This window comes from Narcine bancroftii, chromosome 8, assembly GCF_036971445.1.
Source record: "Narcine bancroftii isolate sNarBan1 chromosome 8, sNarBan1.hap1, whole genome shotgun sequence".
NCBI lineage: Eukaryota > Metazoa > Chordata > Chondrichthyes > Torpediniformes > Narcinidae > Narcine > Narcine bancroftii.
In genome coordinates, this window is record NC_091476.1 from 43,197,839 (window position 1) to 43,225,771 (window position 27,933).

Sequence of the window (27,933 nt, forward strand, 5' to 3'; positions counted from 1 at the left end):
TCTGATTACAGCACAGATTGCCAGTAGCAATGGATAATGGTGGATGATGGCAGGTTTTTTTTAAAGAATATAAAAATGGTCTGGTAGCAGGATTAGAATTATTTTATTGATAATTTGGTGTTTGGAACACAGTAAACACCAAGGGGGACATTGCTATGAAAAATCAATAATTCATGGTTGGCAGTGATTCATACAACCTTTAGAAAAGATTGGAACAAATCGATTAAATGGCTTCCTGCTGGTGGGTGAGAGTATTCACTTTGGGCCTTGGTAAATTAGCAAACATTATTCATGATTAAAATCAACTCAGTACCTTCCCTTTTGCTAGTGTGCCCTCCCTCATCGTGGGGTGGGGGCGGCAGGCCGTGGGGGCATGTGTGTTGATGAGGGGCTCAGGCACCAAAGGTTGGTTATTTCAAGGAATTCAGCTCAGAGAGAAACTCAGAGACTGTTCAGTTAGGCAAGTATCAGAACCCTTACTTAGGATCACTGGTTCAATACACAGGTGATCAATCAGCAAAGACAAACAAATCAGGAGGACAAGGCAGAGACAGAGTCAAAAAACCCAGTCCTAAGATCAAAAGATACTCACAAGTCAGCTGACACTAAGGAAGCCAGCTGGACCACTTACAACAAAGTGCAAAGACGAACTGACAGTGGGAAGAGAGCACACAGGTTATATACACAAGGGGACGGGATATGCTAACAAGATACAGGTGAGTAATTAAATTCAGGTGAACCACATCAGGGCAGCATAGGTAATGACCCAGGAGGGAAACTAGACAGGATTTGGGAACCTGGAATGAGCTATGAGAGGTTATGTATCTTCATTTTTGCTTCATAAAGTACACTTTGTTTGACTATAGAACACAGATAATAGGCCCTTCTAGTCTATGCCAAAATATTATTCCTCTAGTCCCATTGACCTGCACCCAGTCCATAATCCTCCAGACTTCTCCCATCCAATTTATTCTTAAAATTTAAGAGTGAGTCTACATTTATCATGTCAGATGGCAGCTTGTTCCTCACTCACACCACTCTCTGAGTGAAGAAATTCCCCCTAAACCTTTTCCCCTTTACCCTAAAGCCATCTCCTCTTATATTAATCTCTCTGAAATTAAATGGGAAGAATCTATTTGCATTTACTCTATGCCTCTCATGTTGTAATCCTCTATCAAAACTCTCCTCATTCTTCTATGCTCCAAGGAATAAAGACCCAACCTATCCTGACCTAATCTTTCCCTGTAACTCAACTCCTGAAGACCCAGCAACATCCTCGTAAATCTTCTCCGCACAAAGACTTGCCGAATTTCTCCAGCGTTGTGTTTTTGCTTCAATCACAGCATCTGCAGACTTTTGTATTTTACGCAGTTCTTCCAGTAATCATTTTGATATTTATGCTCCACAAGTCAGAAGAACTATTTTTGCCTGTGGATATTTGGGACATTGGGTTTGGTTGTGCAGGTCCAAATGATGGCTTCAGGTGGTGAGTGAACAGGTGATAGTCACTGAGGGCTCAGTTAGTGTAAGGACTCACAGACACCAGCCACAGTCTGTGGGATTTGGTTGTAATTAGGGTCTTTCTTCACTCTCTTTGTGGAGCAAGTTGTCACATCTTCTTTCACCCAACATCAAAGTGCTCCAGATGCTGGAAATCTAAAATGAAAACAGAGAATGCTGGGAGTAGTCATAAAGTTCTACAGCCTAGGAACAGGCCCTTTGGCCCAACACACTTGGTGTAGGGGATAGCACAATGCTACTACAGCATTAGTGATCCAGGTTTGAATCCACTACTATCTGTAGAGTGTTTGTACGCTCCCCCTTGTTTCTGTGTGGGGTTTCCTCTGCATGCTCCAGTTTTCTCTTCTATTCCAAAGACATATGGGGTGGGTAGATTGATTGGGCAAATAGATGTATTTGGGCAATGCAGGGTCATTAGGCCACAAGGTCCAGTTACCATCCCTAAAATTAAAATGAATCCACACTGACCAAGCCATTTTCATTTGCCTGCATTTGTCCCATGTCCCTCCAAACCCTTCCTATCAATGTATTTTGAACATTACAATCGTTCCCAGTACCACCACTTCCCTTGTCAGCTCGTTCCATACACCCAGTACACTCCATGAGAAGATAGTTCCCCTCAGGTCCCTTTTAACTCTCCCCCCACCCCCCACAATGCCCTCTGGTATCAGATTTCCCATCCCTTGGGAGAAAGATTATGATTATCTACTTTACCTGTGTCTCTCATGACTTTATATTCCCCACTGAACCCCCGAAGCTCCTCGAAGGAGAAAAGTCCAGAAAATTATTCAACAGGCCATGCAGCATCTGTGGGGGGGTGGGGGGGGGGGGGGGGGAAGAAAGAAGCAATGGGAGGGAGCCTGAGATATCAGTGTCACTTTTCTCTCCACACCTGCTCCACATCTCCAGCCCATTCTACATCAGTCGCTGGTGAAGCAAGTTTCTCAGGAAGCTTAAACCGGAGGTTTTATACTCATGTTATGCACTAGAACATTGGGCCAATCAATGCATCAGACATAAACCTTTCGGTAAAACTCCCAAATGATCCAATATTATTTTTTTACTGGGAGATATTAGAGGGATTAAAAATGAATATGTATCAAGTAAAATTTGTTCAAATTGCCTTGGCAATAGATAGAAAATGTATTGCTGTAACTTGAAAGTCGGATACTGATTTGGGAATGGATAGATAGCAGAAGTTTGGAGTTGGATTCCACTTGAGAAAATTACTTATAATTTAAGATATAAATATCATGCATTTTGTAAAATATGGAGCCCAAATTTACAAACTGTTGGTAGTAAAATTTAAATGAATCTTGAACATCCTCTTTCTCTTATAGGTCTCTATAAATATTTATATGCTCAAAAGTATCAGAAAGTGAAGTTCTCCTGTTGTGGTCTTCTTGTCCCTCTTCTCTTTCCTTTTTTTTCAGTTTAGAGAGGGTTGGGGGGAGAGGATAGGGGGGATTAATATGAGGTTTTCATCTTTTTTTAATTTATTTACTTTTTGTCATAAAATACCACAGGTATTTCGATTAAGTTTGAAATATTGTAATATGTTTGCTAAGTAGTTTTACATAAAATAAAGATTTTTTTAAAAAGACATAAGCCTTTAGGATCCAGGATGACTTTGATGTAATGTAACATGTGCGCTGAATAATATCCAGGTAAATTCAGATCCATATTTTTCATAAATTAGAATGAGTTTATTGTCATAAACATTGTGCAATGTACATCTGCACCAAAATTCTGACTTGCTGCAGCCGAACTGGTATTTGTAAAGAAAAGCTATGTTTGTAAAGTAAATTAATTAAATTAATGGAGACAATAAATATATAAAATAGATAATAAATATTCACAGTAATCCCAGTGCAAATTAAAGGTGACTTGGAATAGTGCAGACAGACCTTTTGTGATGTTGGAGCAGCAAGGGGCAAGGGGAGGTTCAAGAGACTGACAGCTGTTGGAAAGAATCCATTCTTAAACCTGGAGATGCTGGTCTTCTGCACCATCAGCCAGAAGGTAGCAGTGAGAAGAAGTTGTGACCTGGGTGATGGGCATCCTTGGCTGCCTTCCTGAGGCAACAACACCTCATATAGCTGTCTTGAAAGGATGGAAGGTCAGTGAATGTGATGAAATTGACAAGGTTAAACATGTCAGTTCAGGTGGTGTCGTCCATCCTGAAGTTGTTTTACCTTCAGTGAACAATGAACACATCGGTTATTCCATCAGGTCAAGGTTCAGTATTGCACACCCTTATCCATTCCCCACTCCTGCTGATCTCCAACCCAAAACTCTACTCCCCTCCTCGTACTTCCCACACCAAACCCCCCTGACATATCCCCACCCTTCCAATCCTCTCAGCATTCAACCTTGTCACCATCCATTTCCCACCTTGACTCCCATCATCCTCCCCTCCCAGTCTTCCCATCCTCAAACCTGCTACTCGTTCATCCACCAATCCCTTCCCTCCACATCCATGTCACCCCATCATACCACCTTGGTTCTCTCTGTGGCTGTGTGAGTTATCCCCAGTTGCTTCAGCTTTATCCCAAAGAAACATGGGCTTGTAAGTTAATTGCGCAAGAGAGTGGTAGAATCTGGGAGTTGTTGAGGATATGGGAAGAACAAAAGACGCAAGATTACTATGTACTGGGAGTTTGATGCTCAGAGTGGACTCTGTGCACTGAAGAACCTGTATCATACCATGACTCCAAGACCTGTTACCATGACTGGCCAGTTCACCCCTTGGATGGTCACAGTCTTTCTCCCAGAGTAGGAAAGTCCAAAACTCGAGGACATAGCTTTAAGGTGGAAGGGGAAATTTTAAAGGAGTTCTAAGAGGCATTTTTTTTCTCACAGAGCATGATGGGTGTGTGGAAATGAGCTGCCAGAGGAAGTGGTAGAGGTTGTGACAATTATATTTAAAAGGCATTTGGGTGGTTACAAGGATAGCAAAGACCTTAGAGGGAGATGACCAGCCGCAGGCAAATGGGACTTGGTCAGGAAGCCAACTGAGTTAGCATAGATGAGTTGGGCTGAAAGGCCTGTGAAAGGCTCTGTGTCTCTGTAGCCCCTTTTTTTTCCCCAATTGAGATATCTTCATTAGTTGCACCTGATCTCATTGATTCCTGCATGAAGTTATATTCAGTGCTCGTTAGTCCATTCTATTTGCATATTTCATGCAATTCATTTCAAACAAACAGAAGTCTGAATGACCCACATAGAGGCAGTCAGAACACTATGCCTTAGAAAGCAGGGGGAGGCTGAGGGTTACTCATGTTTGGATGGCTATGCAAGAGGTGATCTTCTGAATCCTGGCTAATTGTGATGAATTCTTGCTGCACATAATCCCCATTCTTGGAATTTGTCAGCATAAATCAACTGCTAGTGAAAATCATCTCCAAATGGATGATAAGAAGGAGGGATTTGATACTGTAAGTAAATTAATAAATGTGCACTGGACTCAGGCAAGGAGATGCACGTGATAGATACAAATATCCAGTCAATGAAATGTGACATTTTTAATCCTACTTTATTTGAGGTGGTGCAATATTGCAGTGAATAAATTAAGGCTGGTGATTTGCAAGAGGTACAGGTTAGAGGTGGGGCTGCACAAATTTTCAAGAGGGTAGATTTATCTTCTGGTAATTAGGGTTGAGATCTGTGGCAGTTTGTGGATGGTTTCTGGACTTCATTATTTTTAAATTTGTCGTACCAAGGATGTGATTTCAAAATGAATTTGCATTGCTTCAAGATAAAACTGTGCTGTACAAAATGATCCATCAGTTTAAGTGAAACAGAAAGCATAGACAATGTGTTTAATTAAATCTCCTTCAGTTCAGCCAACTGCTATTGGACCAAATTCCTGTGAAGCTTTGGGTTGTTCTTTCCCACACCTTTTCAACTTTGTCCTTCCCAGGTATTCTGTTCAATTCCTTTCTGAAAGTTCCTCTTTAATCTGCTTTCACTACTCTTTCAGATTTTGGATGTTTTTTTTCTGCTTTTACTACATTTTCATACAAATTACCTGAAGTTTATTGATTACAATTTTAGGATAATATCTATTTTAGGATAATATCTATTTCTATCACTCACTTAACACTGGCCAAGTTTTTTCTTTTGCTTCGAGGTCCATCTCCATGATGAAGACAAAACCGGGGTTTCGGGCCCACCCCGGGGTTTCGGGCCCACCCCGGGGTTTCGGGCCCACCCCGGGGTTTCGGGCCCACCCCGGGGTTTCGGGCCCACCCCGGGGTTTCGGGCCCACCCCGGGGTTTCGGGCCCACCCCGGGGTTTCGGGCCCACCCCGGGGTTTCGGGCCCACCCCGGGGTTTCGGGCCCACCCCGGGGTTTCGGGCCCACCCCGGGGTTTCGGGCCCACCCCGGGGTTTCGGGCCCACCCCGGGGTTTCGGGCCCACCCCGGGGTTTCGGGCCCACCCCGGGGTTTCGGGCCCACCCCGGGGTTTCGGGCCCACCCCGGGGTTTCGGGCCCACCCCGGGGTTTCGGGCCCACCCCGGGGTTTCGGGCCCACCCCGGGGTTTCGGGCCCACCCCGGGGTTTCGGGCCCACCCCGGGGTTTCGGGCCCACCCCGGGGTTTCGGGCCCACCCCGGGGTTTCGGGCCCACCCCGGGGTTTCGGGCCCACCCCGATCAATGAGGATTGATAAGAACTTCTCCGCAATCTTCATCAGCACCAGGGCTGCGGACTTAACCCTCTGCTCTATGAACTTGACACCTGTGACTGTGTGGCTTGGTATGACAACAACATGGTTTAGAAAATTTGTGGACAAAATAGTGGATTGTATAAAATGGACTGATGAGTCAGCATTCTGTACAGAAGGGAGATTGAAAACTTGGCTGAATGATATCCTAACAACCTCTCAATGTCATCCAATCCAAGGTGCTGATTCTAGACTTAAGGAAAGAAAAGCCAGGGGTGTACGATCCAGTGATTATTCGGGGATCAGAGGTGGAGACAGTAAGCAAATTTAAATTTCTTGTAGGTACCAGGACCTTTTCTGGACTCTTCATATTAATGAAATCGTAAAGAAAACATGTCAGACCTCTACCTCCTAGCAATTTGCAGAGTTTAGATGCTACATCGGAATCCTCGGCAAAATGCTCTAGATCTGTCATGGAAAGTGTCTGACCGGTCTGGTATGCGGCAGAAACACCTCTGCAAAAGATAATGCATACAGCCCAGTTCATCACAGGCAAAACTCTCCCACCCACAAAGGACATCAATAGGGAATGCTGCTGTCGTAGAGCAGCAACAATCATCAAGGATCCACACCATCCAGAACTCATTCTGTTCTCACTGCTACTGTCAGGATAGAGGTACAGGTGTGACAAAACTCGCACCAGCAGGTTCAGGAACAGTTGCCACCCCTCCACCATCAGACTCCTAAACCACAAAGCCAATCAGAAACTCATTTAAGGACACTTACTTCACCCATTATTTATTATTGAATATTCAAGTTTTTCTGTATTACACAGTTGGATGTTTTCATTCCTTTCTTTACATCTGTCTTTTGCATACGTATCTTTATTTCTGAGTGCAGTTTACAATTACCGAAAAGTAGAAATTCTGCCTGGCCAGCAGGATAAAATCTCAGGATGTTTGTGCTCTGACAACAAATCTGAACTTTGAATAAATTTCCCTCTGTTTCTCTCTGAATCTTGGTTTCGATGGGCCTTTTGGCCAACTGCCATGTGGTACTTTCTGTAAAACCTTGTTGGTCCATCTGAAGGGAGCTCCTGAAGCATAGGAAGAGATTGGTGGGGCACTGACTGAGATCCTCGCATCTTTGTTGACCATGGATGAGGTGGCAGATGAATGGGGGACAGCAAATGTGGTTCCTTTAAGACCATGAGCAGGCAGAAACCAGGGGAGTACAGATCAGAGAGGTTTACATGAATGGGAGGGGAATTATTGGAATAAATTCTAAGGGATAGAATTTTTTTTGGACTTGAAAAATCAGCGATTTGTCAGAGATGGTCAAATTAGTTTTGGTCATGGGAAATCAGCTATCACTAATTTGACTTTTTACAGAGTATATTGATGGGGGCAGTGTTGTCTGAATAAATTTTAGTGAGGTCTTTGACAAAGCTCCACATCTGTGGTTGGCATGGAAATCCAGGGTAGGATGGATAATTAGGTCTAAATTTGGCTTGGTAATAGGAGACAAGGGTTGAAAGATGCTTTTCTAAGAGGTGTATGACCAGTGGTGTCACATGAGAGTTAGTGCTGGGTACAGTCCTCTGATGTTTGTGATGATACATCAGCAGCTCAGATCTGTCAAACGGTGACAAGTTATTAGAATCCATGCCAAGAAACAGTATACACCTTCACATAGGCCTGGCCTATTCAGGGGGAGTCAGCAGAGATTGTTGAGGGAGGGTTGCATCTGACTAGCAGATGAATTATTTTGGTAATATGGGCAGTCAATGGGGATAGTGTGTTTGCTGTTGTCAGCAGTGGATTTTAAACAGAGCTTTTGACACGTTTCAAACAACAGGGTGAAGTAAAATGCTTGTGATATCCAAGGTAGGACTGCCAACTTGATCCAAATCTGGAACTGAGGCTGCAAGCAATGGGACTCGAGGACTGTCGAAAGGCTTTGTACTCTGTCTTCCTTGCTCTAAATATATTGATGATTTAGAAAAATGTCGGCGTCATGGTGGAAAAAAAGTAGTTGAGAATACAAAGGTTGGTCTGATAGCGAAGAGGATGTGGAAAACTGCTTAAGATCATAAGAACACATGACAGAAGAGCAGAAATAGGCTATTTAGCCAATTGAGTTTGCCCTGTATCATGAGTTGATCCATTTTCCCCAATGCCCGGCCTTCTCCCCATAACCTCTGATGCCTTGGCTAATGGCAAATGGAAAAGGAGCTCAGTTTGGAGAATTGCAAAGTCTTGCATTCAGGGAGCTGGAAACGTGCAATAGCACCAATACAAGGATGGTTTTGAATAGCATGGAGGGACACTGGGAGGGATTGTTCAGGGAGTGTATGTCCAACATACCTCAAAGGTACCATGACAGGTCAATAAAGGGGTTCAAAACAAAGCATATGGGAGCTTTATTGATTAGCTACAGTTGATAGAAGGGAGTTGATGAGACCATTTCAACGCTGTTCTGGTCTCCACTCTATCTCGGACAGGCTGTGATTAAAGGTTTGGAGGATCTGGGCAGGAAGGTGAAGGAGAGGCTGTGCATGCTCCCCATGGACAAACATGGATGACAGAAAATTAAAATGAGTACAAAAGATGAAGGCTCTAAACAGGAAAGGGGAAGGAATTAATTTTCTTAAGAGGGATTAAAAACCAAGAAGTTGGAAGTTCGTGTTTTTTGGAAGATTGAGAAGGGAAAATATTTTCACAAATGGTGGCAGGTGTCTGGAAGTCCATCTGAGGTGGGGGGGAGGGAGAGAGGGGAGACAACCTCTTCTTCTTTGGCTTGGCTTCGCGGCTGAAGATTTATGGAGGGGAAATGTCCACATCAGCTGCAGGCTCGTTTGTGGCTGACAAGTCTGATGCGGTACAGTCAGACACGGTTGCAAGGGAAAATTGGTTGGTTGGGTGTTGGGTTTTTCCTTCTTTGTCTTTTGTCAGTGAGGTTAGTTAAAAGGTTTCTATGGTTCCATGACTCTCAGCAATGCCTGAGGGGTGAATATTACATGTTTCTTCAGCCAACAATATCTGATTCCCAACAGTGGATAAATAACTACTTCTGTTTTCAAGGCTCAGGATTTAAGGTTTCTTTTATTGTCATGTAATTAATACATTAAAAATGTAACATACATAATGTATTTTAACTCTTGCCTGTTGTAAGGCAAAAAAAAAAGTTGCCATGAGCCTGGCACCAATAACAAATGGAGAAAGAGAAGCAAATGCGAGGCCCTTCAGCGTCACTGAGTGTTCATGGACTCTGCTCCTGCAGCCACTACAGTGGCATAGATTCCTGTTCAATTCATCAGCCACCTGATCTCCAAATCCATCAAGCACCATTTGAGCCATAGCTCGAGGATCTATCCTTGTGTGCACTGATATCTGCTTTCCAATCTCCCTCGTTCTGACTCCCAAAACCATCACAACACAGCAGCATTAAGCATACATGTACATTCACCATTATTTATTAACATAGAACACAAGAGTACAACGTAGGAATGCACATTTAAGTCCGTGTTTCTGTGCGCAACAGGGTGTCCAAATCAGATTACACGCCGCTACTTTCACCTGATCGTCTCTCCCAAATTCCCAACAACTTCTTGGTTTGGAAAATACTCTTTATGAGCCAAGGTTAGCAGAGCTAGAGTTTTTCTCCTTGGAGTGAAGAATGATGAGGGGTGACTTAATAGTGGTCTACAGCAATGGTTCTCAACCTTTTCCTTTCCACTCACATGCCATAGGTGCTCTGTGATTAGTAAGGGATTGCTTAATGAGGTATGTGGATGGAAAGAAAAAGTTTGAAAATCACTGTTTTAATTGTACCTAATTGTCTCGTTATGTGCACGGTTTCAGAACTCCAAAGGAAATGGGTCAATGGCAAATTTTTGCAAGCAAAATATTTCCGTAAAATTGAGTCTAGAGAACCATGTGGTACTTTCTGTAACCTTCCCTTCCTATTCATTTAGTGGTATGTGAGCAGAAAGAAAAAGGTTGAGAACCACTGGGATGGACATTTGGGCTTGAAGACATGGCATTTGGGAAAGAACTTTGAACCAACAGTGAGCTCAGAAAAAGAAGATTTTTGAAAGGAACAATTCTCAAGTTTAAAATAGTACAGAGAGTAATTCCAAATAAATATGTGAAGCATGTTTGCAGCAAATACCCTTTGGAGTAATTTGTAGACATTTTAATCAGTTTAATCAACATACCTAATTCTTGAGAAAAATTGCATTTGCCATTTGATAGCTGTAAACATTAAGCAACAGCCTTGAACCCATTGTGTATTTATTCAAGATATGCCAAGCCAATAATAACATTGATCCACAAGTTTAATTATTAAAGAAATTTGCAGTCAGTGCTTTAAATCAGCCAATTTCAATGGTGGCCCCTACCCCCCACCTCCCTGTAGGTCATAGCACACTGAAGTAAAAGCCTTGTTTTCTTTTCACCTCATGTAACACAATTTTTTTTGATGTTTTTTTATGTAGTCAGTAGAAAAACAGAAGAAACCAAACTTGACCGCTTCACGAGGAGGGGGGCCCATAAACAGAGCAGAGTCGTTGATTGGCGGGGGGGGGCAGGGTCATACCTGAAAAAGTGTTGAGAATGGCTGCTGTAGTGGAACTAAGTTAGGAGTCTGAATAGTTGCCTCCCTTATCAATGTGTACAACAGCCATTTTCAACAAGGGTCCTTTGCTTTTCCCCCCACCCCCCCCCCCTGCCGGGGCTGAGCACAATTAATAAGGACCTTGTCTATGCCTCTCGTGATCTTCTATATCAGTTGTTCTCAACCTTTGTTTCCACTCACAAACCACTTTAAGTAATCCCTATGCTATAGTTGCTCTGTGATTAGTAAGGGATTGCTTAAGGTGGTATGTGGGTTGAAAGAAAAAGTTTGAAAACCACTGTTTTAATCGTACCTAATTGACTCGTCATGTGCACAGTTTCAGAATTCCAAATGAAATGGGCCAATGACAATTTTTCCCCAGCAAAATATTTCAGTAACAATTGGGTCAAGAACAGTGGTTCTCAACCTTCCCTTCCCACTCACATACCACCTTAAGCAATCCCTTACTAATCGCAAAGCACCAATGGCATAGAGATTACTTAGAAGTATATGAGTGGAAAGAAAAAGGTTGAGAACCACTGGTCTACAAGATGATGAGAGGCATAGATAAAGTAGACAGTCAAAACTTTTTTCCCAGGGTGACAATAGCAAACACCAGAAGACATCTGTAAAAAGTGAAGGGAGGAAAGTTTAGGAGTGACATCGGGGTAAGTTTTTTTTTCATAGAGTTGTGGGTGGCTGGAGAGCATTGCTAGTGGTGGCGGAGGAGGATGGTAAAATAAGGGCATTTATGGGACACTTAGACAGGTGCATGGATACAAGAAAAATAGGTTGAGGTTTTTTGGGTTGGTATGTATGAGTTGGCACAATATTGTGGGCTGAAGAGCCTGTATGTGCTATTGTGTTTTAATTTCTAACTGCCCACAGATTCTACCTCTCTTCCCCTCAGCAGTGACAACTTACAGTATATTAACCAACTGGCCTGCACATCCTGGAGATGTGCGATGGAAATAGAGACAACCTCTATCGGGGATAACCCAGATGGTCGGAAAGAAAACACGCCAACTCCATCGACTCATGTCTGAAGGGTTGGACTTAACCCAGGTCACTGGAACTGTTAAGCTCACTGTGCTGCCACAAAACCTCAAACACTGGTAGGAGCAGGAGTGTATCACCAGACCCTAGGCCTGACCCACCATTCCATAGGACCATGGCTGGATCACTGGATATAAAGGAACCTGACGTACAGGTCGGCCATCCTGTTGACGTAGATGGCTGTGGAGTTCAAGCTATTTGGTATATTGAAGATGGGGTGGGGGGAAGATAGGTTCTTGATTCTGAGGGGATCAAGGGTTGAATGGGGTTAAAAAGGATAATAAAACAGCCATGAAAACTCGATTGGTCAAATAGCCCCTAACTCTACTCCTAATTTTTATGGTTTCAATATCAGAACAGTATTAATGAATTGAATGGTTGCCTCCTGTTCCCTTGACGCTGGTGAAAATTAATTGATTTCTTGTAGAACGTCATAAGGTATGCTGGAGAATACTTCAAGTTCAAATGCAACCATGAGATTCTTTTCCTACGTGCCGACAGAATTTTTACTTGTGATAACTGTAAACAGTACACAAGAAGAAAGATATGCAAGTGAAAGAGGGAAATGTAAACAAACTGTGCAAGAATAAAATATTCAATAATAATGTGTAAAGTAAGAGTTCTGAAATAAGCTGACAGCCCGCGCCGGACGCCCCACAGTATGGGGACAGGTATTAGGGCTGTGGGGAGAGAGTGGTGCAGTGGGATCAGTGTGGGGATGTCCGTGCTGATAGCCCACATCTGCAGTCCCATCTCTGACAGCTAGCCATCCCAACCCTGACAGCTCGAAGGGACAGGAGCCGGAGTGCGCTCTGAGGCACCTCCCGTGAAGCTGTCCTTTTTAGCACTGCCACCTGAATGACCATTCCACAGGTCTGAATCTGCTTCTGCAGGTGCATTCTTGGCAGAGAAGAAGCCTTCTAATTGAGTTTGTTGTTTGAGTCTGATGGTGAAGGGGTAGAAACTTTACCTGAACCTGGTGGTGTCAATCTTGTGGTACCTATACCTCTTTCCTAATGGCAGCAATGAGAACAGAGCATGTCCTGAGGGGTATGCATCCTTGATAATTGCTGATGCTCTCCAATGGCAGTGTTCCATGTAGATGTTCTTGATGGTGGGGAGAGCTTTGCCTGTAATGTTCTTGGCTGTGTCCACTACCTTTTTCAGTGATTCCTGCTCAGAGGTATTGAGGTCTCCATACCCTTCAGTTGTGTGGAAATGAACACACAGATGAACCCCGTTCTTCGAATATACCTGTGGCCCAAAGGATGAGCTGTCACATCCTTCAAGTGTTGTCCATGTTGAATCAGGATCTGTTTGTTGAAAGTCAGTTTCTCAACACATTGTGAGTGTAAATATTCATGGAGCATTTGTGCCAACATTTGACATTTGTTTCATTCTGTTCCACAATAGACCTGTCTCTGGAGTCCAATTGAATAAGCACACATCAGTTTCACACTGGTATTGGGCCTTGTGTGATTGCTGCTGTTCCGAGATAATTAGATGCTCTTCCTACAAACATCAGCAGTTGCTGGAAAGAAAATGCCTCAGGCCTTCTCTGATTTAAGGAGGTTAGCCTACAATTTGCATCTTCTGGAGGAAGTTTGGCATTTAACACCATCATCCCCTCAAAATTAATCAGTAAACTCCAAGGCCTGGGAGTTAACACCCCACTGTGTAATTGGATCATGGATTTCCTCATCTCCAGACCATAATCAATGAAGATTGCTAAGAACATCTCCTCCACAATCTCCATCCATACTGGAGCACCACATGTCTGTGTTCTTAGCCCCCTGTTGTACTCACTTTACACCTATGACTGTGTGGCTCGGTACAACAAGAACACCATCTACAAATTTTGGCAATGATGCCACAGTAATGGGTTGTATAAAGGAAGGGGATGAGTCGGCATACATGAAATCTTGGCTGAATGATGCACCAACAACAATCTTGTACTCAATGTCACTAAAACTAAGGAGCTGAATGTTGACTTCAGGAAAGGAAAGCCAAAAGTATACAATCCAGTGATCATGGGGGGATCAGAGGTGGAGAGGATGAGCAAATTTAAGCTCTTGGGAGTTACTATCTCGGAGGAACTTTTCTGGATACAACACATGAATGGTATTGTGAAGAAACCCCACCAATGCCTCTATTTCCTCAGGAGTTTGTGGAGGTTTGGTATGACACAAGAAACCTTGCAAATTTCTACACGTGTGGTCGAAAGTGTGCTGACCTGCTACATGGTCTGTTATGGATACACCATACCCCCGAGCATAAATCCCTCCAAAAGGGAATGGACACAGCCCAGGTCATCACAGGCAAAACCTTCCCCACTATTGAGTACACCTACAGGAAACGCTGCTGTCAGAGGGCAGCAGCAATTATCAAAGACCCAGCACATGCTCCGTTCTCGCTGCTGCCATCAGGAAAGAGGTCTAGGTGCCACAAAACATACACCACCAGGTTCAGGAACAGCTGTTACTCCTCCACCATCATACTCTTAAAGAACAGACTTTATCAGAGACTTGTTTAAGGATTCTTACTTATCCCTTCATTGATTTTCTTTTTATTCTCTGTGTTGCATAGTCAGTTTGTTTACATATGTATCTGCTTACATTTCTTGACTTGTTGACATGTATAAGCTGTGTATAGATTTTTTTTGCACTACCAATTAGTGGTAATTCAGCTGCACCTGCAGGATAAAGAATCACAGGGTTGTATGTGATATCCTATATGTACTCTGACAATAAATCTGAAGTTCAGGATGGTGAAATCAGCATGGTAATTTTCTTTTTGTGTGGAGCGCTAACCACAGTGGTGAAATCAGTTCAGCCACCCAGACAGAGCCTGAAGGGTTTTTTTTTCCCACATCTTTCTTGCAAGGAATCAAGGATATACCCTGGACCCACAACACTCCCATATTCGTCGGAAGGTGCAGCAGTGACTACATTTCCAAGGGAGGGTGCAAGGGCAGGGCTATTGGCCTGTATCTTGACAGCATTATACAGGAGCTCAATTAAGAGTGTCCTGTTTGGCTGCATCATTGCATGGTATGGTAGCTGCAAAGCATCGGACCACAAGTCAACACCGAGCATCTCCCTTTCCTCTACTGATGACATTGACCAGGAGCGTTGCCTTTAGTCTTTTTACAAATGAAACAGAGTAAATTATTCCAGACTATTTATACATAATTATTTCATATCCTATTATGTATGAATATGATTATTATGTGCTGTGTGAAAAATGTGTTTGTGTGTGCATCATGGTCCAGAGAGACACTGTTTTGTCTAGTTGTATATTTGTACAGTCAGATGATAATAAACTTGAAACACCTTCTGGCAAACAGTAAGTGGTTTTAATTCATCTGTTTGAGTTGAATTTGATTGAATTGCTTTTGTTTTGTCTCATGTCCCCACATACAGTGGAATGGTTCATTTGTCATGCTATCCAGCAAGTCAACCCATAAGTGCAGCAAATGAAACTGCTTCAATGAAGAGTCAGATCAAGTTAGAATGGAGAAAGGTCACTGGTAAAAGGGAAGTTGTTTTATGCAATCTGATTGATAAAGTTGGTTGGTTGGACCCACACAGGCTGCAGCTGCTGGAGACTGGCTCACGAATCATGTATCGGAACTGGGATTTGAGAGGGTGCTGGGTGCAAGAAGGGCTCCTGAAGGGCCTTGGGCTCTGAGAGCTTCCTGATGGTATCGGAGGTTTGGATCTGGAGCTTGGACTGCTGATGTTTTGAACAGGAGTTTGTACGACTGCAGAGGCTGCGGAAGCACAGGAGGTCACTCCACGGATGCCCAGGGACCCTGAAGGGACTTTCTTTAGCTTCTCTTTCCCCTATGGTTAGAGGCACCGGGCAATGCTCATGGCAGCTCTTCGTTTTCCTTACGATAGACAAAAATGGAAGTATATCATGTATATTATTTTTAATGTATTATTACATGACACTCCTGCTCTCACATGTGCCTCAGAGATCTGATCCCTGATCTCATTTGAGAAAGAGAGAGAGAGAAAAAGAAAGAGACTAAGAATAAAATTCCTCCTGCTGTGAATTAATGAGGCTGTTTCAATGCATTTGGAGACCAACAGACAATGCATTTGGAAACTGGCCACTTTGGATTCCTTACAACACAAATGGATATAGCACACCATAGGAGGAGGCCTTTGATCCCATTGCATCCCTGCTGGCCCATGATAGTGCTATTCCTCAACCACTTCCTATAATCTTGCAAATTATTCTTAATTGCCCTTCCAATTCCCCAAACTGACTCTGTTTCCATCATCCTGGCTGGCAGTGAGTTTGGATTCCATATCCTCACAGACGAAGGAAGTGGCCACTTGAAGGTATTCCCAAAAGTTTTAATCTGTGAATCCAGCTTTTGAACTGTTGCTAATGGGGGTGGGTGGTAGCATTCTTCTAATTCTATTGTAGTAAGAGGTCTACGATGGATACCACCTCACTGACTCTACACAAAGCCCAGGAACATTTGGTCAGCAAAAATGCATACATCTTAATGTTTTTTATCAACTGCAGTTTGGCATTTAACACCATCATCTGCTCAAAACTGATCAGCAAACTCCAAGACCTGGGACCCAACACCCCACTGTGTAATTGGACCCTTGATTTTCCTCACCTCCAGACCACAATCAGTGAGGATTGATAAGATCTCCTCCACAATCTCCATCAGTACTGGAGGACCATAGGGCCATGTTCTTAGCCCCCAGCTCTAGTCACATCTCCTCATAGATGTATGGCTTAGTTCAACACAACTACAAATTCATTGGTGAAACCATTGTAGTGGGTTGTATAAAAAGTGGCAATGACTCAGCATACACGAGGGAGATTGAAAACTTGACCAAATGGTGCACTAAAACCAAGAAGCTGATAGTACACATTTGGTTTTCCATACCTGAAGTTAACAATCTAGTGATCATTGAGAGAGGTGGAGAGGGTGAGCTTGGGTATCAATATCTTAGAGGATCTTTCCTGGTCCCAACACACTTTAATGTCATTGTGAAGAAAGCACGTCAGTGCCTATAATTCTTCAGTTGTTTTCGAAGATTTGGTATGTCATTGGAAACCCTGGCAAATATCTTCTGATATGTGCTGGAAAGTCTGAATCACAATGCAAATACCTCCAAGCGTAAAGCCCTGCAAAAGGTAGTGGACACCACCCAGGACATAACACCACCATTGAGAAAATCTATAGGGAACGCTGCCATCGGAGAGGAGTAACAATCATTAAGGATCCACACCACCCAGCATATTCTCACTGCTGCCATAAGGAAAGAGGTGTAGGTGCCACAAGACTCTCACCACCAGATTCAGGAACAGCTGCTACCCCTCCACCATCAGACTCTTCAACAACAAACTCAATCAGGGACTCATTTAAGGACTCTTGCCTTTGCACTTTATTGTTTTTTTTTCCTCTCGTCTTTCTAAGTTGTTTACATTTGTTTAATTGTTTAGTATTAACAATAAGTGCTAATTCCGCCTGGCCCACAGGTAAAAGAATCTCAGGGTTGTATGTAATGTATGTATTCTAACAATAAATCTGAAATCTTAAACTAATTGTGATCATAAACCCCACAAACCTTCCTTGGTCCAAGGTGTACAAAGCCTTAAGTCTCACCTTGTAGCTAATGTGGAGTTCCCTCATCTGTGCAAGACACAAGGAACTGCAGATGATGGAATTCTGACCAAAACCAGATATCTTACTGATATCCTTCCTGTTGTTTAATGACCAAAACTGCACACAATGCTCCAAATTTGGCATCACCAATTGTAATGGAGGATTTAGACCATCTTGTGCAAGAAGGGATGCAGTTGCATCAGAAGACATAATCTCAATTCCACTATGAGGCCCAGGGATGCAGTTGTCTTTTGTTGGTCACAGACTGTCAGGAAATCTTGAAGATAATTAAATCATTTATTCAAAGAGATAAGCTATAAGTAAACAATTTTTTGGGTAATATGAGCCATGGTTCCACTGCTGAAGTGAAGACTCTGAGGAGTGGAAACGTCTCTCAGCAAGAAGAAGAACTTCTAGAGTCTAGCTAACGTCCCGGTCGGGGGAGTTGGAGAAGATGCTACCAGCGCCCCGACAACCTACTATAAGTGTGCGGTCATTGCCTCGCTTCAGCAGTTGGGACTAGTCCAAGTGTTGATAAGTATAATTGGGAAGGGTTTGCATATTGTAGTTTGAAATCAGGTTTTGAATTTGTAATAAACATTTGTATAAACTGAACTGCTCTCGGTGTGTGTGTCTATTTTCTTTCGGTAGCTCAAACACTGTGACCAATCTAAAACGAACAAAGTGAGAGGTACAAGTTTACCCAGGACAATTGGCGTAGTCAGCAGGATTGGTCTCGAGATGTTTTGCCGGAAAAAAAAATAAAAAAATAAGCCCTGAGCAGTTCTTGATTCCAGGATGGACTTCCAAAGACGATGTGTTTGGCATGTTGGCCAATACCCTGTCTTTGTTGGGTCCACCCATTAGTTGGGATATGAAGTTAGATCAATCAAGTGCACCTCTGGGAGAGCGGGTTGCCACTCTCCTTCGAGAAAGTAAATTTCCTGTTTAAAAAGGGGATGCTGACGGACGGATTTTGGTTGCAGGCCACAGCCTTACGTCACTCCGTTCAGCGTGAAGCAGAATCAGTTCAGCAAGAAGTAGAATCTCAGCACAAGAGAGCAACTAGAGGAGGAGCTAGAAGCCCTGCGACAACACTGTTCCATGATGAGCGAGATTGTTCGGACCAGTCGGGACCGAGCCAAAGAATAGGAGGATAAGCATGTCCAAACGATCTGCCGTAATATTAAACTCCGGCAGCAGCTCTGTGCAGATAAAGAAAGGCATGGAGTAGAACCCGATCCACATTGTATTCGTGCCATGATAAGGAATGGCGACGATCCTGATATAATTGATGATTGGGATGGGAATATCTAGAATGATGATAATGGTAATAATGCAGATATTCCTCAGCATGTGCCTGACTTACTCACCTCTCCACCCGCTGTTCACGCTCGCCCTGTAAGGCAGCAGATTTTCCAAACTGATGGAGAGGGAGAGGGGTGGAATGTAACTGACGAGATTGAAGAGGTAGATGATCCCCTGATCTCACTAGAGGACCCAGAGGAAGTTACTCGAACCCCTGCTTATGCTCTATGGCCCACCCCCTTTATGGGAAGGCCTCGGCCTGCTCCCGACCACTGTGTAGAGGGCCCTCTTGTGGGTCAAAGTGGGAGCAGGGGTCAAGAGCAGTCAATGATCCGTGACTTCTCTATAAAAGAGCTGGCTGCCATTGGAAATTGATTTAGGCAAAAGGCGGGAGAAACTCTGGCAGCCTGGCTCCTGTGTGTCTGCGAACAAGGAGGGGGTAATGTATATTTAACCCCTGAGGAATTGTTGGGATTAGGAACGTTGACTACTGATATCCGGGTCACTGCTGAACTACACGGTAGAAGGAGAGGGGTGAATTACTTACTTGCCACTCTAGGGGATGCCCTGCTACGAGTGTACCCATCACCAGTAGATTGGAATTTACATTTGCAGAATAATTGGGGCACCCCAGAGGAAGGTATAGCAGTAATTCGTCAACAGCCCTTGGCCTCTGCCTTGTATGCAGGGCGTTTGAGGCTGTGGGTACGTGGGGAGAGCCCTGACAAAGAGATGTTCACTGCCGGAATGCATACCTGATTGGTTCGTTCTGCACAACCCACTGTACAGGGACTGGTTCTGTCTGTAACTAGTCCACTAATTGGGCACCCTGTGTCTGAGGCGGTGCACGCCTTATCTGGGCTTAGAGAATTAGAGTTGGGAGGTAAAATCCACTCACGTACAACCCAGGTTAAATCAGACAAGCAGGATGAAAGGAGAGGGGCTGCTACTAATAACGGACCGACAAGAAAGGACCTTTTTCTAACCTTGTTAAAGTTAGGCGAACCTAAAAGTGATATTGATGGGAAACCTACTGCGGTCCTTTATAAGAGGAAGACAGGGGAACATCATCCCCAGCTGTTGAGTCCTCCTGGCCCAGCTGTGCCTTCTGCTCCCACTGCTGCTCCTATCGAGCCAGTTTCTCTTGCTCCAGTTACCCATGTTGAGATACAACAATTGGTTAAAAAGGCTCTTACGGATAATAGTAGCATGTGGTCCTGGAAGCCCGCGAACCCTACTAAGGCATGAGGATGCGGGCGGGATTCCCGTGTCTACTCCATTGAGATACAGTGGATACACATGGACCCACGGCCCTACATACCGTTAACAGTCCATTGGAGTGGGGGTAATGACCGCCAATATTTGGCCTTGGTCGATCGCGGTGCGCAGCACTCGGTGATTCCGGGTAACCCAGACCTCTGGACTGTACCAACATTTCGAATAGAGGGGATGGGAGGAGCGATCACCCTGGCGAAGGAAATAAAAGTCCGCACCACGGTAGGTGATGGCCCTTCCCTTATATGGTTACATGCCCTGGTGGCTGCTACTGACGAGTGTACGGTACGACCCTTAATACTAGCCAAGGGGGATTTGCATTTGCAATTTGGACTATTACAAAAAGACTAGTGGTGGGTCGGGCTAAGTGGGATCCTGTGATGGTGCCTCCTCCCCCGAAACCAGTGTGCATTCCACAATATCGCCTCCCTGGGGGGAGGAAGAAATTACTGCCACCATCGATGCTTTACAAGAGGAAGGGATAGTGAGGCCCACAACATCAGCCTTAAATAACCCAGTTTGGCCAGTCCAGAAGCCGGATGGCTCTTGGAGAATGACAGTTGATTATCATTTCTTGAATAAACGTGCCCCACCACTTGCTTCGGCAGTTGCGGACATTGTCACCCTTATTGAAAACATTGCTACTGGGAACTCAGGAACATGGTATGCTGTCATTGATCTCGCTAATGCCTTCTTCAGTATTCTTATAGCTGAGGTCTCACAGGATCAGTTCGCCTTTACCTGGAAGGGGCATCAGTATACCTTCACCCTCCTCCCTCAGGGCTATGTACACTCTCCCACTATTTGCCACAGCCTAATTGTCCGTGATTTGGAGACAGTGCCAATATCGCCTTCTCTCTTGATTCACCATTATATTGATGATGTGATGATCCAAGGGGCCACGGAAGAGATAGTACAGGAAGCAGAACAAGAGGACGTCTGATTTACTGATGGTAGCAGCCGGTGGGTGCAAGGAAAGCAGAAGTGGAAGGTGGCTTACCATCCCAGGTCAGGAACTCATTTACTGGAGGAGGGGGATGGTAGCTCCAGTCAGTATGCTGAGTTGAAGGCAGTCACTTTACCACTAGACTCCCATGATCACCCTCTTCGGCTGTTTACTGATTCCTGGGCTGTGGCTAATGGAATAGTGGTATGGATGCCTGATTGGCAAAAGAACGACTGGCTGGTACGACTGCCCAGTATGGGGCAAACAGTTGTGGCAGCTGTTGTGGGATGGTTCCCATCATCGTGAGACAACCGTTTATCACGTTCTCGCCCATACCAATGCGACGACGAACATGGCACAACATAATGCAGTAGCAGATCAGCTTGCCACTATCAGCCGCGCTGATACCGTCCCCCTGGCACATGAACAGAATGGCCATTTGGGGGAGAAGGGATCAGCTATGTGGGCCTGTACATATGCGTTACCCATCCATCAGGACGATGTCCGCATGGTCGTGCGGACACACCCAGCATGCCAGCTTGAGAAGTCCCACACCGTTCCTCCTGGTCCGCATGGCCGAATAAGACGGGGAGCTTGCTCGGCTGCGGTCTGGCAAATTGATTACATATGCCCTATGCCAGACTGTATGGGTAAGCGTTACGTCCTAGTAATGGTTGACACCTTTTCAGGCCTGGTTTTTGCTTTTCGCACCAAGACGGCTGACCAAGCTAGCACTATCCAAGGACTAAACCATTTAATTTCTCGTTATGATGTACCAGAGGAAATTCAGTCTGATAATGGCTCGCAATTCTCCGGGAAGGCAATTTGTGATTGGGCAGCTGACAACAGTATTTTATGGGTCCACCATATTCCTTATTACGTGCAGACTGCCGGGTTAGTTGAACAAATGAATGGCTTACTGATGGAACAAATTCGTTTGTTAACACCACTGGGGACCCTGAAGGGGTGGTGCCATGAGCTGAAGCAGGCAGTCGACAATTTGAATCATAACCCTTTAAAGGGTGGTACACCTTTCCACCAACTTCTTCACGCTTCTGAATTACAGCCCATTCCAGAGGAAGAACAGTCATTGCCCCCCATTCCCGAGCCAGAGAATGTTGGACAAAAGGTATGGGTGGCACCACCAGGTAGTGGCCCTCCTGTAAAAGGAGAAATAGTGACACCTGCCCAGGGAAATACTTGGTGGGTAGCTATTGAGGGACGGGATGATTTAGTTTGTTTAAATGCTGAACGCTTACGGCATCGTGAGTGACATATGTCAGGCTTCTTCGCTCCTGCTGATCTGGCTTAACAGCTGCTTTGATGCCAGCAATTGGATTTGTAATGTCGAGGACGCTCCGAGGGAGTTGCCCGTGGGGGACACAGCCAGATGTATCCACTAATATATCTGATATTGTTCAGCATGTTTCAAAATCTGTTCGTGAGCTTCAGTGTCTGGGTATTGTGGCCCATAAGGATAGTTTGAGCCTTGGTTGGAATACTTTTTCATGGTTAGCTGGTACATTTGGGGGATTAGACCACAATATTCTCCGTTGGTTGCTCGCATTATTGCTTATTTTTGTGTTTATTATGTTTTTGTTTCTCTTTTTCGCTCCTTCTGTACTCAAATGCTTGTAAGGTCTCGTAAGTGAAAGGCTGCGACCGAGGGGTGGAATGTAATGGAGGATTTAGACCAGCAATTGGCCGAATATCCAAGAATGGATGCAGTTGCATCAGAAGACATAATCTAAATTCCACCATGGGGCCCAGGGATGCAGTTGAACAGGAAGACATAATCTAATTTACACCATGAGGCCCAGAGATGCAGTTGTCTTTTGTTGGTCACAGACTGTCAGGAGACCTTGAAGATAATTAAATCATTTATTCAAAGAGATAAGCTATGAGTAAACAATTTTTTGGGTAATATGAGCCATGGTTCCACTGCTGAAGTGAAGACTCTCTGAGGGGTGGAAACATCTCTCAGCAAGAAGAAGAACTTCTGGAGTCCAGCTAATGTCCCAGTCGGGGGAGGTGGAGAAGCTGCTACTGGCACCCCAAAAACCTACTACAAGTGTGTGGTCATTGCCTCGCTTCGGCAGTTGGGACCAGTCCAGGCGTTGATAAGTATAATTGGGAAGGGCTTGCATATTGTAGTTTGAAATCAGCTTTTGAATTTGTAATAAATATTTGAATAAACTGAACTGCTCTCGGTGTGTCTGTCTATTTTCTTTCAGTAGCTCAAACACTGTGACCAATCTAAAACGAACAAAGTGAGAGGTACAAGTTTACCCAGGACACCAATGTCTTACACAACATCACAATAACATCTCAACTCTTGTACTTAATACTTCAATTTATGAAGGCCAAGATGTCAAAAGCTTTATTTATAAACCTGTCTACCTGTGATGCCACTTGCAGGAAATTATGTAACTGTATTCCCAGATCCCTTTGTTCCTCCACACTCCTCAGTGTCTTACTATTTACTATGTATGTCCTACCTTGGTTTGTCCTTTCAAAATGCAACACCTCACATTTGTCTGCTTTAAATTCCATCTGCCATTTTCTTTCCCATTTTTCCAGTTGGTCCAGATCCTCTACAAATTTTGAAAGCCTTTCTCACTGTCCACAATGCCTCCAATCAGCAAATTTACTGATCCAATTTACCACATTATCATCCAGATCACTGGTATAGACAACGAACAACAATGATCCCAGCAGCGATCCCTGAAGCACATCACTAATCACAGTCCTCCAGTCTGAGAAGCAATGATCCACTAACACTCTCTGTCTTCTCCTATTCAGACAATTTCGAATCTAGGATACCTGGTGTCGGAACCTTCTGAACTAACCTCCCATGTGGGACTTTGTCAAAGGCTTTACAAATATCTATGTAGACAATATCTAAAGCCTTTCATCATCTACTTTCTTGGTAACCTCCTCAAAAAACTCTGTAAGGTGCATTAAACATGACCTACCATGCACAAAGCCATGCTGACTATCCTTAACCACCCCTTGGCTGTCTAAATACTGTATATCCAATCTCTCAGAACACCCTTCAATAATTTAACCATTACTGACATCAGGCTCACCACCCTGTAATTTCCTGATTTACTTTTGGAGCTTTTTTTAAACAATGGAACAACATGAGCTACCCTCCGATCCTCCAGCACCTCAACCGTAGATAAGGATGTTATAAACATTTCTTCCAGGGCCCTTGCAATTTCTAAACTAGGCTCCTTCAAGGTCTGAGGGAATATTGTGTTAAGCCTGGAGAATTTATGTACCTTTATTCAGCTACAAACGAGCCTGCAGCTGACGTGGACATTACCCCTCCATAAATCTTCGTCCACGAAGCCAAGCCAAAGAACAAAGAATTTGCTATTAGGCAGCAAGCACCTCCTCCTCTTTAATCTCTATTTGTTCCATGCTACTGCTTCTTGTTTCCCTTCCTTCCTTCCTTTTACACTGTCAGTTTCCTGAGTAAATCCTGATGCAAAAAACTTCAAGATCTCCCCCATTTCATGAGACTCCACACATAGATGACCACTCTGATCTTTGAGGAGTCTAATTTTGTCCATTTACTCTTAACATACTTGTGGAAACCCTTCGGATTTACCATCACATTACCTGCCAAAGCAATCTTGTATCCTCTTTTTGCCTTCCTGATTTCTTTCTTAAGTATTTTTTTACATTTTCTATACTCTCATTTGCTCCTTGTTGCCTATACCTGCTATACACCTCTCTCCTTAACCAGATTGCAAATATCCCTTGAAAACCAGGGTGAATTGATTCACCTGGTCTTGCATGTGCTGTGTTGGTAGGAGTTTGTCAGAGCCTTCTTCAGGTTGGCCTGGTTGAAGTCCCCTACAATGATCGGGAAGGGATCAGGATGTGCTGCCTCGTGGCTGCCAATCACAGTGCTCAGTCCCTCCAGAGCCAGCCTGACGCTAGCCTGGGGCAGAATGTACACTGTGACCAGGATGATAGCAGTGAATTCCCCTGGCAGGTAGAATGGGTGGCACTTAATCACCAGAGGTTCCAGGTCAGGGGAACAAGACTGGAACATGACCATCACATCCATGCACCACAATGAATTGATGATGACACAAACACCACCTTCCCTGGTTTTTCCAGATGCCAGTGTTTGATCAGCGCGATGTAGGGTGTAGCCATTGGGCTGCAGTGCTGTGTCCAGAATGTCCACAATTAACCTTGTTTCTGTAACACACATCACACAGCACTCCCTGATGACTCTCTGATGTTAAAGTCTGGCTTGGAGTTTGTTCTCCAAGGACTGTATGTTAGACACTGTATGTTATGGAAGCCTCAGATCCCGGTGTCTCAGCTTGACCTGTAGCCACCCCCCATCCTGCATCCATGTGGTCGGGTCTTCTTTACCTGGCTCGTGGGTCCACTGCTGGAGTTGTTATTGTACCTGCTTGAGCTGCTTAAAACTCTCGTGGATTTGTGTTAATCTCGGAGTTGTTGCTGTACTTGTGTGATCTGTTTAAAGGTCCCTCGGCCTGGCAGAGATTTCTGATTTTACTGGTTCTGCCAATTCCAAGCGATCTTAGGACCCCCATGCTGTTGGGTAAGTTTGTTTTTATGTTTCTCATTTTATGTTTGATTTTTAAGGGTTCTGAAGGGAATGTGTGATTATTCCTGTCAGATCTGCTCACAAAAAGTCACCACTGTAAGATGCCTTTTTAAATAAAATGGTCCCCACATGGACCATGACAACTGGCCCTCCTGAGAAAACAGTGAACTTGATCCGAGATATCGCAGACCCTGGCACCCGGGAGGCAACAGACCATCCAGGATTCTTGATCTTTCTCACAGAACCTCTTAACTGTCTCCCTAGCTACTGCTCTCCTCTTTTCCCTCCTTCCTTTCTGAGCTGAGGGTCCAGTCTTGGTGTCAAAGACGTAACCACTACAACTTGTCCTGGTAGGTCGTCACCACCAACTGTATACAAAAGGGTATACTTGATGGGAATGGCCACAAGGGTACTCTGCTCTCTCTGTCTGTTCCTCTTCCCTATCCTGGCAGTCACCCAGCTACCTGCCTCCTGACATTTGGGGTGACAGTCTCCCTGAAATTCCTCTCTATCACCCTCTCTGCCTCTTGAATGATCCAGAGTACACCAGCTCCAGTTCCTTAACTCTGTTTGTCAGGAGCTGCAGCTGTATGCACCTTGTGCAGGTATAGACATCAGGGACAATTGTGCTGCCCCAGATTTCCCACATCCCTCAATCAGAACAATCCACTGCCCTAGCTGTCTCCATGACCTACTCTTAATTTAAATAAAAGATGAAATTTCTTCACTGGAAGCAAGCTCGTCCTCAGCCTTTGCTCGCTGAAGCCTCACGAGTCAATGGCTCAAAGCTCCTCTCCCACACTGGACCCTAATTCTTATTCTAATTGCTAAAATATCAAAAATCAAAAACTGAACTTCCCTTCGCCGCTGCTCCCACTGGACTTTGCCTCGCCAAGTCTGGCCCCATACCTCTGCTCCTGCCAGGCCTAGCCTCTCCCTGCTGATCCTCCGAAGGCTGCTTTGCTGAAGCCACACCACCAATCCGCTGAAGGCCACTCTGCTGAAGCTTCATCGCCAACCTGCCGAAGGCCGCCACTGACCCCATTGAAGGCCACTCCACTGCCTGGTCAGGACCATGTGGATTGTATGGAGTTTGCACGTTTTCCCGCATGAAGAGTTTAGACTGAATTGTTCTCTAAAATCTGTGAAGCTTAATTGTCTTGCACCTCTTTTAAGCCCACTTCCGCCCAATAGAAATTTTCTCACAAAGATCCTGGAGACTGGAGTGTAGCTCCCTCTGCTGGCCACTGACGAGTCCCATCTTTCCTCAAGGGGTGGAAATTGTACACACATCATTACAATGGAAACCCTAAGTCCATCACTTTGAATTAATTAATTAATTGGTAGGTTGTTATAGTCATTGCAGGCCAATCATTAGGATTCTGTGTCTGTAGATTGATTTAATTAGGTCTGAGGGGTCTGACTTTCATGAAGTAGCCCACTGTAAAACTAAAAGACAATGGGGAGGTTTTAAATATTATCACAGAATAAATCCATGTCATACAGCATGGAAACTGGCCTCTTGACCTAACACCGACACCAACCAAAATATTCCATGCACATTGGTCCCACCTCAAAACCTCTCTCAGAGAGAGTCCTCTGCCTTTTTTCCCTATCACCTGTCAGCTTCTTTATCTTCTACCATCCCACCTGTATCCACCTCTTACCTGTTACCTTGTACTCCTCTCCTTTCCCTTCCTTCCTCCTCTCCTCCTCATCTGACCTTTTTATTCAGGCGTCTACCTGCTTTTCCACATTCCTGACAAAGGGCCCAGGCCTTTGATTTACTCTGCATGTCGCTTGACCTTCTGAGTCTCTCCAGCACTGTTGTCTACTGCACTGGTCCCCAGTGTCTACAGACTTTTTTGTTTACTTCCCTCTCAAACCTTTTCATTCCACTCACATACCACTTTAAGTAATCCTTATGCCATCGGTGCTCTGCGATTAGTAAGGGATTGCTTAAGGTGGTATGTGATTGGGGAGAAAAGATAGAGAACCATTGCTTTAGACCCAATTGTTACTGAAATATTTTGCTGGAGAAAAATTGTCATTGGCCCATTTCCTTTGGAGTTCTGAAACTGTGCACATAACGAGTCAATTAGCCATAACGAGTCCACTCATAAGTAATCCCTGACAAATCACTGAGCACCTAAGGCATAAGCATTGATTAAGGTGGCATGTGAGTGGAAAGAAAAAGTTTGAAAACCACAGCTCTAGACCCATTAATCTGTCAAATCCATTGCAATAGCACCTACCTTCACGACCTCCTCTGGCAGCCCATTCCATACACCCACCAGCCTCTGTGT

At 44.3% G+C, this 27,933-nt stretch overlaps 1 long non-coding RNA gene across 1 annotated transcript; it reads right to left on the reverse strand.

Moving 5' to 3' along the window:
- Positions 1-87: 87 nt before the first annotated feature.
- Positions 88-27,933, reverse strand: LOC138740620 (uncharacterized). Its single transcript, XR_011343074.1, has 4 exons — positions 27,883-27,933; positions 3,429-3,716; positions 2,236-2,328; positions 88-1,656 (listed from the first exon to the last, which is right to left on the reverse strand). It is a non-coding gene; the product is annotated as an uncharacterized lncRNA (long non-coding RNA).